The sequence below is a fragment of the Talpa europaea genome (genome assembly GCF_964194135.1).
Source record: "Talpa europaea genome assembly, chromosome: 3".
Classification (NCBI taxonomy): domain Eukaryota; kingdom Metazoa; phylum Chordata; class Mammalia; order Eulipotyphla; family Talpidae; genus Talpa; species Talpa europaea.
The window spans coordinates 54,255,839-54,270,871 of NC_140069.1; positions in this window are offsets into that span (position 1 = coordinate 54,255,839).

Below are 15,033 nucleotides of genomic sequence, written 5' to 3' on the forward strand. Positions count from 1 at the left end.
TCGCTGAGCATGATCCCTTCCAGCGCCATCCATGTTGCTGCAAATTGCATGTGTTTATCTTTTTTGACAAAAATTTTTTAAGTGAACGTTCCTGCATTATACACAGAGACAAATACACAAACATACATATTCTAATAATCTCTAAGTAACACTAGATAGAATCATTCAAAAGTCAAAGAAGTTCTAATCAAATATTACAAAAATGGGACATATTACTTGAGAAAAAATAAATATAGGTAAATTATACAAAAAGGCCCTTTTAGAATTCTGCATTATTAGTATTTTAGAATGCTTTTGAATATATGTGTGAAACACATTTGCAAAGAAAAATATAGTAATCAGCTCTGTCTTTACATCCTGCTGTAGACAATGCTATTCTGCACATATAACTCTATAAGATGAAAATATATAGAACTAAAAGAGATTTATTTTCTTATTCTCTTTAGTGATTCGTGAAGAAAAAAAGTAATGAATAATCTAAGAACATCCTAATGAATGAGTTTGACTATTACCTGCTTTGTTTTATCATACACCTAACTAGATTGTTTTTCATTCTCCCCTTTATATTTTTTCTGATTATGCAAGTGTTATGTCTCATTGATGAAAATCTGTGAAGTACAAAATACATTTTCTTCTGTCCTCTCTCCTTTCCTGCTCCTTTTCTCCTTTCCTGCTGTCTCCTTTCCTGCTATTCTACTTAGTAGCTATATAACTTTGTCCATTACAATTCATCTAGAATAATTGTTTAATTCTTCATCTGAAAAATGAGGTAATGTCTGCCTTAAATGAGTGTGTGTATAAAAACCAAATATAATGTTTATAAAAAGTTCTTGGCTCTCAGACTGCTCTCAACAAATGTTAAGGACTTCTCTCCTTTTTGGCAATTTCCCATTTTGTAAATAGCTTTACATCACTAATTATGGTAGTTACAAGGATCTGAATAAAAGATGGTATTTTTCCGAAACTCAGAAAATTATGATTCAATAAGCATTAATCTTCACACTGAAGACTATCTGGCTTCTCTTTCATTTTTTTTTTCAATATTTTATTTTAAATACCTGACCCAAATACCTCTCTATCTTCTGAACTTTTCCCATTTACAATTATCAGGTTATATAAACTATGGCAAGTTCATCTGCAATACAAATCACTTGTAAACCACATCATATCAAACTGTACATCTACACAGAGATTACACAGTGCTAGTCAGATGTGTTTTAATGATGTGATCCACCCCCTCCACTCACATCACTAGAATGAACCCCTTTGTTCCTCTCCTCACTGACCTGTCAGGAATCATAGGACTTAGTTCCTGGCTTTTCATTTGGACATTTGCTCTCAGGCCAGTTCCATGGGCCTGGCAAACAGTGTGGTTACACACATTCAGAAAGGTCCCAGCAGAGGGGTTCAGTGTTCTGCCCTCCAGTTTTAAAATACTTGAATATTTTTTCTGTTTAGCTATATCTTGTAAGTGAGATTAATGGTGCAATGGAGTTTGTAACCTAGACTTGGTGCCTACCTGACATCACTCCTCTTTTTTGGATGGTCTTGGGTCAGATGACCTCTGAAACCTGGTGTCCTGGGCCATGTCAGCATTCACTTTTCTTCCCTACTTTATAACTGCTGATGTACTGCTGCCAGCTGGATGATTCTCTCACTTCTCTGTCTCACTTTGACCTCTGTGGAATCTGAGCACCAACCCAGGGTGGAATGGTGTAAGGGCAGGATGGGCACTGAGCAGGTTTTCTGATCCAGCAGACCGGGTAAAGGAGGAGTCAGAGTCAGTGGCTTTTGCGGGTCTTTTATTTAGATTTACCAGGCATATGGCAGGCAGGGGTGCTGGGAGGCCGGGAGGCTGGCCAGCAAATCCTTACTCTATCTGGGCTCTCTGGCGTTCCCTTTGCTTCTCTTCTTCTTCTGTCAGCTTCTGTTCTTGGCTTCTGCTGGCGTCCCTGTGACGCCGCCCTTATAAACTCAGTCTCTCAGCCCAGGTGTTCCCACTTCAGGTGCCCGCCATCAGGCATGCATTCAGGACCACAGGGTTCCCTCATCGATCCTAATGGCGGGAGGGCAGAAAAGCCTGATACTTTTTCCTTACCCTACAGATGGTATCAAGATCAAAGGATAGGAAATGGCAGCAGCATCCCCAACCTGGCTGGCAACTCAGGTGTCCTATCACCCATCTTGTGGGATATAGGAAATCATGGTGTCCAGGTGCAGAGACAACAATCTCCAGAGGGGACTTAGCCTGGAAAAAAGAGTGGTAGCTATGGGAAAAAGAGGCCAAGCTGTTTCTAGTATTTGTCTTATATTATTATTTTATTGATTTAATTAATATTTGATTAATAATACCACACATTTGCTAAGTACTGCATATTCATTATTAATTCAGCATATATTTATTGGATATTTACTAGATTCTGGATTATATTATAGAGACTAAGGATACAGTGGTAAACAAGATAGCAAGGATCTTTGTTCTTGTGGAGTTTATATTTCTAGTGGGGTGAGGAGTGGTAGACAGGCAGTAAACAACTACACAATGTTCAATTTTTGTGAAGTTTAACATTTAGGGCTTTCTGAAATTGAGGTTTTAAATTACATTTATAGGACAGCACATACACACATACCCCTATCCTATTTATTGCTAGAAATATGAATTGACTCTTGTAGCATTGGGAATTATTTTCTTCTATACATCCCATGTTATCAATAGCTAATAGAAACTAATGATAGATAAAATCGGTAAGTGCCACATGCCTCAATGAACATAGGTTAGGAGGAAGTAGTTTGTGCCATTAAATAGTTCCAGACACTATACATATAGTATAGTAAATTAGTGATAGAAAAACAAATTAGAGAGTGAAATGGCCAGTGGAAATCAGAATACAGAACTGGGAACAGATGATGACTGGGAACAGAGAGTTAGAATGAATTAATAGAGCATTCTGGGTAAAGGGGTAAGAGGAAAACACGGGAGGTACTTGCTTCGGTAAAGAAGTGTTGATAATTCTAAGGAAGACTAAAGTACTTGAGCAGATTATGAAAAAGCATAAGTGCTAGACAAAGATTTTTAGGCAGTAGTTTGTAGGATATAGAAGATACTAACTGGGGAAGAGACATAGCTAGAAGGATATTTTATTTTATTTTTTTTAAGATTTATTTATTTTTTTATACAAGCACTGGGTACAGTCAGAAGCACGGGAGGGGAGAGAATTCACCAGAGCCTGAACGGGGAACAGAACAGGCAGACTGATGAAGTACACTGCTGAGGGGAATAGCGGGCGTGGCAGGAGAGGTCTGCACACCATGTGGGACCTTCGCCGGTGGCCTGGAATCAAAACGGCACTGCAGAGGCTGCAGACAGCTTTGCAGCCCAGCGCTCAATCCCTGCGCCACCGGGGAGGCCCTAGAAGGATATTTTAAATATTAACATAGCAGTAGTCTATTTGGTGACTTTTCTCACATAGGAATGAAAAGTGAAAGGTCAGTTATGATGGGAATCGACTATGATGCTATTGAAACCACAGTTGTAAAAAGGCAAGTGTGAATTAGAATGAGGACATTTGGATTAGACAGGGAATATGGATTGATATGAATTGGGATGGGGGACGTGGAGGGTAGAAGAATAAAAAATGACTGAAATTTTGACCCTAAATGATGACAGAAATGGAAATTTTCACAGAATCCAAAATAAATTATATATTAAAAAATAGCAGTGACTCTCCCTATCTCCCCAACACAAAATGTTACTTATTAAAAGCTAGAATCCAATACTCTTCCTCTTCACTACTTCCCTGACTATATCAACTCAAAACCTCACAGTGAAGTTGACAGTCCCATTTGCCCTAAGAGGACAAATAGCATTCACTGTCATTGGAAATAACAGCATTTCCTCAGTGAGGTTGAACTAAATTACTTTAACAAGGCTAAATTAAAAATCAAACATGTTGATGCATTTAATGTGTGGTGCAGAGCACACAAAGGATCATCAAAAATGAGTGGCAATATTGATTGTCATAAACAACCCTTCATGGAATAAAATAGAGTTGGTGTTGACCCCTTCAAGTGTAGTTATCCTATTGTATATTTATTCATAGGTTTGTAATTTAGGAGAATTGTTTCTTATCTGCCATATTTTTTTTCATATGTTATTTTAACCTTTACTTCCTCACCACAGCTTTTTTTCCTCTGAAATAAAGATAGTGGTGATAATATTAATTCCATCCTAAAGTTCAGAATTTTATGAAACTCTTTAATGCTTTCATATTAAATGTATGGAGTACATAAAGTGGGGGAAAATCCTATGGATTTCAAGTGTTCTGACTACTTGAACATTGTGAAGCAGTAACATTTTTATTGTTTTATTGACTCAGCTTCGTTATTACATTTTCATCCATTTCCTAAAGGAAGTAGGTTGTCTTACTCTTTCAACAATTTGAATTCTTTAAAATAACATAGGATGACCTTTTCATTTGGTGTACTTACACAATGTTGGAAAACACCATGATATTATCTAAACTTTGTTTATATTTCATTTTTACCACAGACTTTCTAAGATTAAATTCTCACAACTCTTACTTAAGGAAATCTAAAATGGGGTTATAAAACATTTTGGCAGAAATACTAAGTGCAGATAATTTACTACTGAAAAGTTGGTGATTTTCAAAAATTTAGAGAAAAACGTATTTTGAAATATTTTTTGGTTGTACAAAGATTATATTTTGGAGATTAATAATTAGGGTTGCAACACATGTGATACAGTCATTTAAAAAGGAGATAACATATTCAGGTAGATCCCATAGAAAAGAGAGAAATTACCTGAAGAAAGGCAAGTTATTTTTTTTTATTTAAATATTTTATTTTATATAATTCTTACATCTTTTTTCATCTTTGCACAATGTATGCATTTTCGTTTTGGTTATATTCCCCATACAATTGCACCTCCCCCCTTATTTTGACTCTAGTCCTTCCTTTCCCGGCCCCTCTCTCCTCCCCTCCTTCCATAGTGTGTCTCTGGTTTATAGTTGCTTGTTGATTTTGACTTTTACTTTGTATCGATTAGTTTTTTTCCTGGTCTCTTATTTAGGTTTTCTAAATTCCTGCTATGAGTGAGACCATACAGTATTTTTCTTTTTATTTCTGACTTATTTCGCTGAGCATGATCCCTTCTAGCTCCATCCATGTTGCTGCAAACTGCATGTGTTTATCTTTTTTGATTGCTGAGTAATATTCCATTGTGTATATGTAACACATCTTGATCCAGTAACATTGGTTTACAACTTTGTAATTTAGATGTATAGGATCTCCCCCTTCAGGTGTGGTTACCACACCACACCCATCACCAAGCACCCAGAGTCCACCTCCTTTACCATTATGCTCTCTCTCCATTTTGCTTCCCCTCTCTACCTTCCATGCCCCTCTCTGATAGCCTCAGTTTTACCATCATATTTCTATGTTTTGTTATCATTTTGGCTTTATCTGACACTTTGTATTGTTTCTCTATATTCCACATATAGGTGACATAATGTAATATTTGTTTTTCTTTTTTAATGATTATTTTTTTTAATTTTTTACATCATTGTTCATTTTTAAACAATATTTGCTTTCCCCCACCCTCTGAGATGTAGTCCCCATAGAATTTCCTTCACCAATGCACCCGTGACCATCACCTCAGTCCCCTGCAGTATGTCTCTGATTTATAATTGTCTGTTTTTGTTTTGTTGTGTTTTGTACTGTTGTTTTTTTACACTGATGTCTTATTTGTTCCTCTATATTCCTGCTATAAGTGAAACTATTTGGTATTTTTTTTTCCTTCTGGCTTATTTCACTGAGCATAATTCCTTCTAGCTCCATCCATGCTGCTGTGAATGGCATGAGTTTACCATTTTTGATTGCTGAATAATATTCCATTGTGTAAATGTACCACATCTTCTTGATCCAGTCATCTATTTTTGGGCAATTGGGTTTCCAGGTTTTGCCTACTGTAAATAGTGCTGCAATAAACATAGGGGTACAGGTGGTCTTTTGAATCAGTGTTTTTGTGTCCTTTGGGTAGATCCCTAGGAGTGGAATTGCTAGGTCATATGGTAGCTCCATTTTCAGTAGACTGAGGAACCTCTAGACAGCTGTCCATAGTGGTTGGACCAGTTTTCACTCCCACCAGCAATGCAGGAGAGTTCCTTTTTCACCACATCCTCTCCAACATTTGTTGTTGCTAGGAATATTTGTTTTTCTCCTTCTTGCTTATTTTACATAACATAGTTCCTTCCAGCTCCATCCATGTTCTCACAAATGGCAAGACTTTATCTTTTATGATAGCTGAGTAGTATTCCTTTGTTTATATACAGCACATCTCCCTGGACACCTAGGCTATTTCCATAGCTTGTTTATAGGAAATAGTGCTGCAATATGCATGTTTCCCTTCAAATTAGTGTTTTTGTATTCCTTGGTTAGATACCAAGGAGTGGAATTGTTGGTCCGTGTGGCAGATTGTAAATCTTTTGAGAAAGCTCCATAAGAATTAGGCCAGTCTATATTCCCACCAACATTATAAGAGGGTTCCTTTTTTCCACATCCTTGCCAACACATAGTATTTCAGGTCTTTTTCATATAGGCCATTCTCACATGTGTGAGAGAATATCTCATTGTGATTTTGATTTGCATTTCCCTAATAATGAATGGTGATGGACCTTTTTTTCATGTGCCTGTTGGCCATCTGTATGTCTTCTTTGAAGAGTGTCTATTTACCTCTTTGGCCCAATGTTTAATGGTTATTTGTTTTTGTTTGTTTGTTTGTTTGTTTGTTTTGAATTGTGTCAGTTCTTTGTAGCTCATGGATGTTAGTCCCTTGTTGGATATATAGTGTGAAAGTATTTTCTTTCTCCCATTCCAAGGGTATCTTTATTTTAATGATAGTTTATTTTATTTTTTTTAAGGTTTATTTTTTGTGTATACAAGAACTGGGATACAGGGCCTCCCCGGTGGCGCAGTGGTTGAGCGCTGGCTTGCGAATCTGCCTGCAGCCTCTGCAGCTCCGGTTCGATTCCTGGCCGCTGAGCTAGGGTCCCACATGGCGCGCAGACCTCTCCTGCCGCCCATTGCTCCCCAGCAGTGTATTTCATCAGTCTGTCTATTCTACTCCCTGCTGTGGCTCTGGTGAATTCTCTCACCCTCCTGCGCTCTGACTGTACCTATTGCTTGTATAAATAAATGGATAAATCTTTAAAAAAAAAAAAGAACTGGGGTACAGATTAGAGGTATGGGGATGAGAGGATTCACCAGAGACAGAGTAGGGAGCAGAACAGGTGGATTGACTGAAATACACTTCTGAGGGGAGCAGTGGGAGAGACAGGAGAGGTCTACTGCACCATGTGGGTGCTCTCCCTGGCCAGGGATTGGACTCATGCTGCAGTGGCTGTGGATAGCTTCATAGTGCTGAGACTTAATCCTTTGCACTACCAGGAAGGCCATAATGACAGTTTATTTTTCTGTGCAAAAACTTTTTGGTTCGATGTATTCACGGGTGATTATATTTTTTCTTTCCTCATTCTTAGGCAGATCTTGAAAGACATCTCCAATACTTTTATTGTAGAATGTTTTGCCTGTGTTTTATTATATGTGTTTTACGGCTTCGGGTCTTACATCAACTTTTTTTAAATCCATTTTTAGTTGATTTTTTATGGTGCAAGATATTGATCTACCTTCATACTTTTACATGTTGCTCTCCATTTTTCTCAGTGCCATATATTGAAGAGGTTTTTTCTGCTCTGGTGTATATTAGTGACCTCTTTGTTATATATAAACTGTCCATATAGGTAGGGGTTTAATTCTGGACTCTCATTTCTATTCAGTTGTTCTGTGTGTCTGTTCTTGTTCCATTACCACATTTAGGATTGTTATAGCTTTGTAGCATAGCTTCAAGTCTGGGAGTATGATACTATCAATTCTTACTTTTTTTTGCTAGTAACACTTTGGTTACTTGTAGTCTTTGATGTTCCATATAAATTTGAGTAATATTTGTTCTGTTTTTTTTGAAGAATGTCACTGAAACTTTGATAGGGATTGCATTGAATCTGTACATTGCTTTGTATAGAATGGTCATGCTGACAATGCTAATTCTTCTTCTTTTTTTTTTTTTTTTTTTTTTTTGTATAGAGGCATGCTTTATTTATTTGTTTGCTGGTCTGTTTGTTTGTTTTGTTTATACATGCACTGGGTACAGTCAGAAGCGCGGGAGGGTGAGAGAATTCACCAGAGCCAGAGCGGGGAGCAGAGCAGGCAGAAGGACCGAAGTACACTGCTGAGGGGAGCAGCGGGCGGCAGGAGAGGTCTGCGCACCATGTGGGACCCTCCTCCGGTGGCCGGGGAGCAGCCGGGGATCGAACCGGCGCCGCAGAGGCCGCGGGCAGCTTCGCAACCCAGCGCTCAACCGCTGCGCCACCGGGGAGGCCCGCTAATTCTTCTTCTGTTTGTTTTTTCTTTTTCTAGTACCTTCAGGTGAAAAATATGATGATTTATTTATGATGATTCCATAAGCAGAGAATAAATTTCCATTTCTTTGTGTCTATCTTCTATTTCTTTTAATAATGTCTTATACTTTCTTTATATATGTCCTTCACTTCCTTTGTTACATTTGCTACTAGGTATTTAATTCTCTTTCATGTAATTGTTTTGATAAGATTGTTTTATAAATTTCTTCCTGTTCTAGCTCATTGTTTACATATAGAAGGTAACAGATGTCTTGTGCGTTGGTTTTATATCCTGCCACTTTGCTGAACTGATTATTGTTTCATTTTTTTATTCATTTAGTTTTTATGTATAATATCATGATGTCTGCAAATAATTACAGTGTTAGTTGTTATTCCTCAATTTTTATCTTTTTATTTCCTTATGCCTAATTGCTCTACCTAAGTTTTTCAATACTATGTTGCATGGTGTTGGTGAGAATGGACATCCTTGTATTCTACTAGATAATAGTGGGAAGCTTTTAGAATTCCATCATCAAGAATGGTGTTGACTCGGGGCTTGTCATATATGGCTATTATTATTTTGAAATGTATCTATTCTATCCTCAGTTGTTTGAATGTTTTCATCAGAAATGCATTTTGAATGTTATCAAATACTTTCTTGCCATCTATTGATAGCTTCATATGATTTTTATATTTCCTTTTATTGATGTGGTGAATTTCATCGATTGATTTTTCTGACATTGAATCACTTTTGTGTCCCTGGAATAAATCTCACCTGTCATGACATTTGATCCTTTAATGCATTGTTGAGTTCAATTTCCTAAGATTTTGTTGAGAAATTTTTAATTTATGTTCATTTAGGAAATTTGTCTGTAGTTTTATTTTTATGTGTATTGCTTTTGTCTGGTGTTGGTGTTAGAATAAAGTTGGCCTTCTAAAATGTGTTTGGAAATACTGCACTTTCTCAAATTTTTGAGAGTTTGAACAGGGTAAGTTTGAGCTTATTTTTGATGGTTTTATAGAACTCATTGTGAAACCATCTGGTCCTGGATTTTTGTATTTTTTGGAGGTTTTTGATTACTGTTGGCATCAAATTTCTGGGTTGTAATTGGTTTGTGTAGGTTTTCTATTTATTTCCTATTCAGTCTTAGTGTTTGCATATTTCTAAGAATTTTTCCATCTCTTCTAGGTTACTCTACATTGATGGAATACAAATGTTCATAGTAAAATCTTATAATTCTCTGAAATTCCGGGATGCCTGCTATAACTTCTCTTTCATTTCTGATCACATTTATTTGAGCTTTCTCTGTTCTTTTATTTGTGAGCCTAGCGCATGTTTGTGTTGTTTATATTGTTTACTTGGTTTTCATTCCTCTTTTTGGTTTCATTGATCTTTTACATTTCTATTTCATTTACTTCTGCTCTAGTTCTCTGGTTTTATTATTTAATTCTTTCTACTGGCTTTTTGTTCTGTTTGTTTTTCTTTTTCTAGTACCTTCAGGTGAGAGATGTGATGATTTATTGGAGCTCTTTCTTGTTTCTTGATGTGAGTCTGTACTGCTACCTACTTAACTCTAAGTACTACTTTTGCTATGTCCCCTAAGTTCTGCAAGTTTTTGTCCTCATTATCATTTTGGGAAGAGATATTTATTGATTTCTTCTTTGATTTCCTCACTAACCTAAAACTGTGTTACTCAGTTTTAATATATTAGGAGTTTTTCCTTGTGTGTGTGTGTATGTACGTGTGTGTGTGTGTTTGTGTGTATGTGTATGTCTTGGTTGATTTCTAGTTTGATAAATTTATGGTCAGAAAAAATGCTTGGTGTGATTTCAATCATCGTGAATTTTGTTGATACTTGTTTTGTGATTCAATATATATTAAGTCCTGGAGAATATCCCATGATTATCTGAGAAGAATGAGTGTTCATCTTTTGGAGGTAGAGTGCTCTATAATTATCTACTAAGCACCCATGGTCTAAATTTTTGTTTAAAACTATGTGTCCTTGTTTATTTATGTTTGGGTGATCTATACATTGGTGAACATGGGGTACTGAAATCCCCAGCCACAAATATGGTTTTTCCAATAACTATTTTCAGAATAGCACAAAGAGGAGTATGTAGCATAAAAAGAAGACCAGTGCAGAGGAGAGAGGGTAGATGAATTAGAAGGGGGAGATCTACAGGAATTAAAGTCAGTCCAACCAAGGAGATAGATTGTAAGCTGAATTGTCATAATTTCATGGCAAGGTGAATAGAGGAGTGATCCAATAGGAGATAAGTAAGATAACTTCTAAGTTTCCAGGGTGAGCAACTGGGTCAATGTTTGTGTGAAACTCCAAGAAAGAGAATGTAGAAAGAATTTTCTCCTCATAATTTTATCCTTTTAATAAAAGCCTCAGTGAAATTTTTAACCTTTCCTTTTGATGAATTTTTCACTAATAAACACATTAGAGCTAATACATGATATATCAACAAAATATAGCATTTGGGTAAAAAAATTCTTATAATAGGGTATCATGATTTTTATAAGCCTTTATATGATTTTGTCTCTTGCTTATTTAATTAGGCATTTATCCTATGATCAACTTTTCTGTTTGAGTTGTGATGCACTTTGAAAGTGTACTAATTTTACAAAAGTTACCATATAATTAATACATTGTAGCCCGCAATTTTTTACTACCTTTAACAAACTCACTTTTACTTTTTTATTTTTTATTTTTTTAAAGATTTATTTAATTATTTATACAAGCACTGGGTACAGTCAGAAGCACAGGAGGGTGAGAGTATTCACCAGAGCCAGAGCGGGGAGCAAAACAGGCAGACTGATGAAGTACACTGCTGAGGGGAACAGTGGGCAGCAAGAGAGGTCTGCTGCAACATGTGGGTTGCTCCCTGGACGGCCGGGGATCGAACTCATGCTGCAGAGGGTGCTGATTGCCTCACAGTTTGATACTCAACCCCTTGCACAACCAGGGAGGCCCTCCTTTGTATGTGAGGAGATACTTTTCTCTGCTACTTTAAAATTTATCTTTATCTCTTCTTTTCCATATGATGTGTCTGAGTGTGGCTTCTTTGATTTTTATCTTAGAATTAATTGAGCTTCTTAAATGTATAGCCTAGTATTTTTCATCAGATTTGGGAAATTTTTAGAAAAAAACTTTTAAGAATATTTTTATGTTCCTTTCTCTTTGTATTCTTTTTCTGGCATTCTCACTTAGTATTTATTTTTCTTCATTCTTTTTGTTCTCTATTCTTTGAATTGTACAACATTAATTTATCTTCAAGTTAATTTATTCTTTTGCCTATTCAAATAAGTTGTTCAGTCCTGTTAATGGAATCTTTTGTTACAGTTAACCTATTGGTCAATTCCCTAATTTCCATTTGGTTCCTTTTGTTTCTTGATGTTCTCTGTTTAATGAAACATTATCATCATTCCTTCATTTACTTCCTTAAGCATGATTTTCTTTAGTTCTTTGAGCATACTTATGTTTTGCAGTGTTTAAATGTTAAGTCTAACAATTAGATCCTCTCAAAGGCAGTTTCTGTTGCTTGCTTTAGTTTCCAGTATAAGTCACATTTTCCTTTCTTTGTCTCATAACTTTCAGTAATATAGCAAATCTAAAACTACCATTCCCATTTGTTCAGAGTTTTTCATGTTGTTGCCTACTGTTTATTTGTTTGTTGATGTTGCTGATCTATTTTAGTAAAGTCTGTTTTCCCAAAGTTATTGATGTCACTCTTCAGTGGGTGTACTGTTGGTATTTGCATAATCAGTCTGTGATGACAGTAATTTTATTGGGCTCTCTTAGACTTTTATTTCCCTGGCCACACCCAATTCTAGGCGCCACTAGTTGCCAGTTAAATATGCTATTATCTTTGACAATGCCCTGTAGCATAAGTGTACCCATAGGCCAATTAAGGTTAACCCCCTTTACAAGTATAGTTTTTAAGTTAATCTTAGAGGTTTATTCTGGTCCTAGGAGAACTCTTCCTAGTTTTCTCTTTCCCTGGTTCTCTTTTATAAATTAGCTGATTTATGGCTTAGCTTGTTGCTTCCATGGAGTTACTAGACTCTTCTGATTGCTTGTAAACAAAATCTCCATCATTAGAGCAAATTTAGCCTTGAGCTTTGATTCCTTTGAAGGAGCTGCTTGGAGCACTGTGTGATATGACTCACTTTTCTTGGGAAAACCCTCTGAATTATTGCTCTAGAACTAAAGGTGAAAAAAGAATGCACGTTATGAGCAACAGCCCTGATTATTTCTATTGTTAAATAGAAGAGGAATTAGCCTCATGTTTCTCAGTTTGCCTCTCCTGATGTTGAATCTCCACCTTATAAACAAGCTAGAAGGATCCCATTATTATCGGTCATTCTATTTGGGATCAATCACTGCCCTTCAAGTGTGGGCTTGGTGGAGAAAGGGAATTCTAAACTTCTCAAATACAGTAATCTGGAATTTAGTGTGCAGTATGGAGCTGGAGGGGATGAGAAATACTGGTGGCCTCCCCATTTTAAGGAGACACCAAAGCCCTTGAGCAGGAGTGGGAAGTGGGATCCCTGTCTTTTTGACCATTCCTGCTTAGAGTGAATCTTCTGACAAGCTGAGTTGGAGACAGAGGCAATAAGGCATGAAAAGCCATGGCTCAAGTGCCACAGATTTTTAGTGTTACTAAATCTATATATCTAATGTTATTAGTTTTCTTGAATATGTTTCTTCATTTGTCATAAAGTTTAGGACAATTTCCAGATATTTACAACTTTAAAAAAATACAAGTTTCACCAATTATTGCTGTTTATAGGGAGTGGGCTGTGGAGTTTCTCAAACTGTGATGATCATCCCTCAATGTTGAGAAATGTGAATTGGTATTACTTTGTGGTGAAAAAAATTACAAAATATACACAATGGAATATTATTCAGCAATCACAAGAGATAAACTCATGCCAACAAATAGAATGACTAAACTGGGGTGAAGAGAGATGTCCAGAGGGGGAAAAAAATGACAGTCAATATGACTGAAACTGAAAAGGAGGAGATGCACCCTATGATGTGTTGTGGAGAATTGAGTAGTGTCATAATTGAAAAAATCAATTTAATTAGAAAAATAATTTAGTTGAAGAGTTTCAGAGCATTGAAGACTCCATAAGTCAGATGGCAGGAGTTTAAAGAAGTAAAGGATGATTAGTGAGAACAGTGGGTCTAGAAGTACATTGCTTATTTGAGGAACTTTGTTGCAAAATCAAAATAATGTTTAATAATAAGATGATTAAAATGGAGCAACAGTTTCAGAGAGGAAGAACTTTCAAGATTTTAGAGATTCATACCATTTCAAGGAGAAATGAGTATTAAATAAGAAAATAAAAGTTACATAGAAAGGGTGAACACTAGCACAGGAGTGCAGTCTTTGGAAGAATGGATCCCACTCAAATCAGAGGAGGTTAAATTTTACCCTGTGAGCAGATGTCACATATGCATGTAATTTAAAAGGAATCACAGGAAGAATATTGCTGGGTTAAAATGAATACAGTAACCAATACTCTTAAGAAATGATTTAAAATTTCACATTGGGGAGACCATCATTTTAAATAAGTAATATTAAATTGATCTTATGGATTTTTGTAGTGCCAAGAAGGCACAGAGCTATTTTGCTCTGATCTGAGCAGTCAGGGTAAAGGAGGAATCCTGGAGCCCTCGGTGGCTTTCTCAGGCTCTTACTGAGCTTTTACATGTAGTGCAGCAACCAGATAAAAGGCAGGCAGGGGTGCCGGTTCCAGAGGCTGGCAGGCCTCCCAGCCCCAGGGGAATCTTCACTCTTTACTGGGCTCTCTGGTGCTTTCTCTCTTTTCTTTTGCCTCTGTTTCTCTTGGCCAATATAAATACTGCAGCTATGGCCCACAGAAGTAAACAATACAATTGAATATAACAATGTAACAAAATGCAGGTCCCCCCAAAAATCAGGTATGCAATCCTAATGGGGGTATGGTAGAAAAACTTGAAAATCATTTACCCTACAATTTTTTCCAACTTTTGTATGTCTTTCTTAGAAATTCTGTAACACTAACCTCAAATATCCAAAATTTGTTTGACTCTGCAAGCATGAAGAGTGATTTTTGTTGCTAGTACACACCTAAGCCACAAACTCTGGGTGTCCTGACTATGGGTAGATGTTAGTCTCAGGCAACCACAATTAGGGCTTACTTAATAAAGTGTTGGGGCACTCCCTCCAGGCTAGCTGCTCCAAGCAAATGCCTTATTTGGCTCTGCCAAAGGCAATGGTCAGGTCTGAAAAGACCTGGAAAAGAAAGAACTGCTTGAAATCCATGGTTCTATCACTCTTCTTTCTCTGATCTTGCCGCTTTCACTTCTTGATGCCCCCAATTTTCATAATCTGTACATCAGTTTCCTCATTGTTTACTCTTAGAGCTTAATATGAGTATCTATTTTATAATATCTCAAAAACATAAAATCTAAACACTGCTGATATTGAGGGTTTAGGAAAACAAATTAATAGCAATGATTGTGATGGTAAATATCTTGATTTACTTCAAAAATGTATTTCTCCA